The sequence below is a fragment of the Manis pentadactyla genome, chromosome 4, assembly GCF_030020395.1.
Source record: "Manis pentadactyla isolate mManPen7 chromosome 4, mManPen7.hap1, whole genome shotgun sequence".
Lineage (NCBI taxonomy): Eukaryota > Metazoa > Chordata > Mammalia > Pholidota > Manidae > Manis > Manis pentadactyla.
The window spans coordinates 56348035-56353243 of NC_080022.1; the positions used below are offsets into that span (position 1 = coordinate 56348035).

A 5209-nucleotide genomic window follows, 5' to 3' on the forward strand; every position below is an offset into this window, starting at 1 on the left:
ATGTGCAAAAAAAAAAATCATGCTTAAACCCTAATGAATACCAGTAAGGGAGTTGCAGTTTTATTTTGATTTCAAGGTTCTAAAACATTTATTCTCTTAGAGAATCTAAAGGAAAGCAAAAAGAGATGAAAGGAAGGTGGGTGATAATGATGTAGAAGCTTAAATTCCAGTTTGAAAGCAAAAGGCAGCTAGATATCCCTAAAGCAAGGAATGCATTTTTAAAGTTTTTTTCTGGGGAGTGTGGGGGGATAGGGGACAGTGGGGATTATAATTCACTCAAAATAAATGTAAAATAACTGGTGAGTTTCAACTTATTTTTGTCTTTCCTGAGTCATTTCTGAAACCAACCTTCATGCACACAAAACTGCAAATAATTCCTAACATGCAGCTTTAAAAGCATAAAGACTCTTCTGACTGTTAAGTGGTCTAAGACTAGATCTTTGGGTTAAGAGTTTTAAAGTCTCCCTCATTAGACACCAATCATAATCAAGAGTGTATTTTAAGAAAGATGTGTGATTATAGCATCTTTATTAATGAAGATTACTTCCCATGACATGGAGCTATTTTTTAAAGGCTTTTATTTAATGGGAGTTAGGTAAGTAGACAACGTTATAAGAAGCAAGTATTAATGCTGTCTGCTTCTGGACAAAAAGACCGAAGTACCTTGTGAATTTTAGCAATGCAATTTTCAGCTCTCTAGAGTATAAAGACATGGAATTTTGTGTGTGGGGGGGCAGCATCATGTGTGACCTATGAAAGTCACCATCTCTCCCCCTCTACCCGGAACAAACACCCACAAACTTATGGGGATGCTCTCAAGGTTAAACTGGATAGCTCAGCTGTCCAGGAATGTACACTATGCAAACAATGTCGGCTCCCTATGCCAAGGCAGAGATATTATGGGACTTGGGGCCACTGGCCATGAGGAGAAGGATGGTAGAGCATAGTTCTATTCACTGGGGCAGAGTGGGAACCCACAGAGTGGCTGCAACATTTCAGTATCCTAATCTGCAAAAGACAAATAGTTACAGAACTTGCTATATTAAAACCAGAGACTGTTAGTCTGCATAGGAGGAGGCAGGGAAGGAGAGGAGGGCAGTGATAAAGAGCCTTCCTTTTAGGGGGAAATAAAAAGGGAGAGAACCTGCAAAGGGGAGACTATGATTCACTTTTTAAAAGATTCTTCTGCTTGCAAATTGTTCTTTTGAAGAGGTGAAGTCCTGAGTATTTAAAAGTTTGGTTAAAGATCAATAAAGAAATTCCTGGCTTTTCAGATGCTGGTGGCAGAAGAACTCAAGTGGTAGGAGACTGGCTGATCGATCTGTAAGGAAGGTCGGAGAAGCCCAGCAAGGATACCATAGGCTTCTGGGAAGATGCAGTTTGCTTTAACAAAAATCTCCTTTATGCATTTTTTCTCCGGAAGGGAAATACGAGGCACATGCAATCTAAGCAGCAAGAAAGAGACAGGAAGCTACTGGGGTCTGGGGGACAGTAAGAAGAAAGGGTAGAGGGAGGCTCTCCTGGGGTGGCGGGTGTTTTATTTGCACTCTCAAGAGTTCCTGAAGTAATTAACACGTGCTGCCATTCTTGTTTTTCCAGTGGTGATTTCATCCAGTCCTTGCAGAAACTCAGAATTAAATGTCATGGTTTTGTGTTTTGGAGGGCAAAACTCTCCCCCAAACAAGAGAGCTCTGCATACCGCTGAGAGCACGTGAGATGAGAAGTCTGCAGAGGGCTAATCATTAACATGCTGCCTCTGAGGGCAGGACCACCCCTTTCCTTGCTGACTGTGGCATTTCCTTCTATTGGATCCTGTCCTGTCCTGATTTACTTTCTGTTTCTCCCACTCATTTCCACGCATTCTTCCGTAACACATGCGAAGTCCAGAATAGCCTCTCCCTTTCTGCCGGCCAGCTCAACACTTCCCTCCCAAACCCTCCTTTTTCAAAATAAATTCATCGCTGACTTATTTTTCCAAGGCCTCTCCCTCTTCTCACTACCCTGGGGAAGGGGGAAGCTCCCCTCCTCCCCAAATAAGGCAGGAGAATAAAGTTGCAGTAAGATCTGTAAAAGACTTTAAATGAAAAGTTGTCTATGAGGAAGAATAGTCTGGTAATTAATGTGGAGGTAGCCAGATCTGGGTGTGCATCCTGGCTTTGCCCTTTACTAGCAGTGAGGCTCTGGATGGGTTACTTAACACCCCCACTCCCCAGTTTCCTCATCGGCAGAATGGAGATGATAATGTAAAAGTCCTGCCAGGACTGTAAGGAAAATCAAATGAGACAAAGCACACAAAGTGCTTCCAGTTTCTGGAATACAGTAAACATAAACACTCCACACATATTTGCTTTCTTCTTCTGATCATTATATAAACCCTTTGGATAGGAATGTCACCCCCTTTATCCACTGCAGAAAGAGTTAACAAGGACTCAGTGCTCCTAAAAGCTAAAGGAAAGTACCATAAGGAAGGTTCAAATGCAATTATTTGCTGATTGCAGCACTTGGGAAGCAACTCTCAGTGGCAACGTCCAGAACCAAGCAAACGTCCTATTTTTAGGCATTTCCCGCCAGGACACAGTGGTTGATCTGGATGCCTTACCTGGCAGACCTGCCTCAGCCACATCCCCCTCTCCACAGGCTGTCAGCATTCTCAGGGGAATGCAACACAGCCCCAGACTCAGGAATTTACAGCCAACTCACCCCTTCCCGGCAGCCCCACTCCCCTTTGGTGACCTCAAGGTTTGAGGGAAATGAAAGGCAACAGCTCCTCCTCGCCAGTATGGCAAGGACCCTGCCTTCTGGTACTGAGTCACTGGTTAAGGCCAGTCCCGCTTGCAGACTATACCAGAAAGTGACACAAAACACACCGAGTCAGGCCCCAAATCTCAAAAAGGCTCTGATTCACCAGAGTGCGCTTCAGAGCTGGAACTCTCAGGGATGGGAGGTGCAACACTGCCCAGCCTGCCCAGAGCCCATCTTCCTTTAAAAAAAGAGAAAAAGAAACAAAGACTAAGACCCGAACCTCTCCTAATAAGGTAATGCCACATGCAGTCTGTGGTTTCCAACTGCTCAGCACTCCAGGATCCTGTGACACTCACGGCAGCCTTCGCTCCGCACTTGTGCAAGCCTCTCCAGAAAGAATGAGAACGAGTCTTTGGTGTGCCTCTGGGGATTACAAATGAATAGGGAACATGCTCTGCTGGTGCAACTCCACATTTTCCTGATTAACCACACTGGCCTCACGTCCCTCCTCCAGGCTGCTGCCTGCAGGATTCCTGCTCCGCAGGCTCAGGCTCTGTGGAAGTTCTCAGCTTGCTTTGCACGCACACCTTCTCTCTCCAACTAGGCATAAGCTTCTGGAGCCAGTATTTCTTTTGTTTCACCCTGCTATGCTTATCACTGGCGTAGCCCACCCAGCAATTACTCAGTAAATGCTGGATGATGGACTAGTGCTGAGAACTTTACAGATCAGCAGGTGATCACTTTATCTCATTGACCCCCCAACTTAAAGAGCAGCAGGGTTTCAAAGAAGGTACTTAGGGAGCATATTTTCCCACAGAAGGAGTGCTGTAACTGGGGCTTAGGTTCAGGCCCACTCATTTCTCACAATATCCTATCCATGTTTATATACTCTCTTATTGAGTTAGACTCACTTTAGACTGGCACTACATGGATGGGATAAACTTTACTTCTTTCAGTTTACTTTAACAATTCATTTTAGTTACAGCATCAGTGACTTGCAAAGATTTCCCACCCCCACCACCCTTATTGGATGTATTGTCATATCTTATGATGTTTTATGTAGGCAATTATCTACACATTAAATATTTTAAAAAATAAGAAGGAATTAGTTTTGCTCACCATTAAAAAAAGACACACATAGTTTTGTTTTCCTTTTGCATTAAATGTTATTCCAACAGTTTTTAACTACTATTATTATATGGGTCACCCAGGACCATCCCAGCCATTTACACACACATACATATCCCTGCCCTCCCCTCCATATATCCATTGATATGCTATCTAGTTCCAAAAAAGATTTGTACTAAAAAATCACAGCCTCCAGGGCTAGCCTGGCCATTTATGTTTTTGCCAGACATAAATATGTATATATTAGCCACTAAATAAATGAATGACATTATGCTTTTTAAGTAAAAGCTATAGTTGTTCAAAAGTAAGGCAGAGTCTTTAAGGCACTTTTTCGCTGGGATATAGGGAGAATGTTTAATGGTCTGTCTCTAGGAATAACACTATGTGTAGCAAAAAGCTTTCCGTGGCTCAGAGAGAAGCACAAACACCATCAGCTGCCCGGCCTATGGTGAGGATGTGTAGGGCTTTGGTGCCTAACCTCCTTCAGAGCCCGCAGTGTGGCACGTCCAGGGCAGCACTGCCCAGGGCAGGGCCTTCCAGCAGGTGGAGGTTGCTGCATTTTGGACCATGAGTACAAAAGTACACATACCCCAAATGCCTGCTGATGTACTGCTTCCTCTAATAGCTCCCCGGAGAATTGGGTAAGTTAAAAATGCCATAACTTGGCTCTTGTTCTCATTCAACAGCATCCTGAAAAGATAAATCTAAATGACTTTCTAGCATGAAAAGCAAGAAGTCTCTTGTATCTCTAAGCCTGGTAGGAAGGGTCATCCTGGGGACATTCTAGAAATGCCAAACCAAAAGGACGAGCAAACAGGAAGCTTCCCCAAACCTAACAGGCTAAACTCAGGTCCTCAATGTGCCTTTCCCCATCTTTTGGAGTTCATGGCTGCCCTTCTAAACCTAATCAGCATTTAACACAGCACAAGAGACGTCAGGTTAATGACTGTGAAGGGTGACCAAGTACCAGGGCATTGGTACCACATCTGTCTTTCAGTAGGAGTTATTACTAGGACACAAGAAACTGCGGTCTCTGCTCCACCCCACTGCTCCAGGTGGTAACTCGGTGTGGCTCATTCCTGGTTGACTGGGCTGACCCTTTAATGGGAAACTCCAAACAACTGGATATTCTAGGTGGCAGTTCCTTCCTTACATTAGCTCTTACAGAAAATCTAACACATGGTCCTCTACTTTCCCATCACTGGGAGAGATATAATTTAATTGACATAGCAATTAATTACCTATATTCATCTTTTCTTGGTGTTTCAGGATGTTGCTCTGCTTCCAACTCTAATCCTAGCACTTAGTCCAGGCAGAGGGCATCTGTCTATCTGTAGCA

The 5209-nt window shown here is 43.9% G+C and overlaps 1 protein-coding gene across 2 annotated transcripts in view; it reads right to left on the reverse strand.

Moving 5' to 3' along the window:
* Positions 1-5209, reverse strand: part of GNG12 (G protein subunit gamma 12) — a 128027-nt gene that overhangs the window by 43665 nt on the left and 79153 nt on the right. The window lies entirely within an intron of this gene.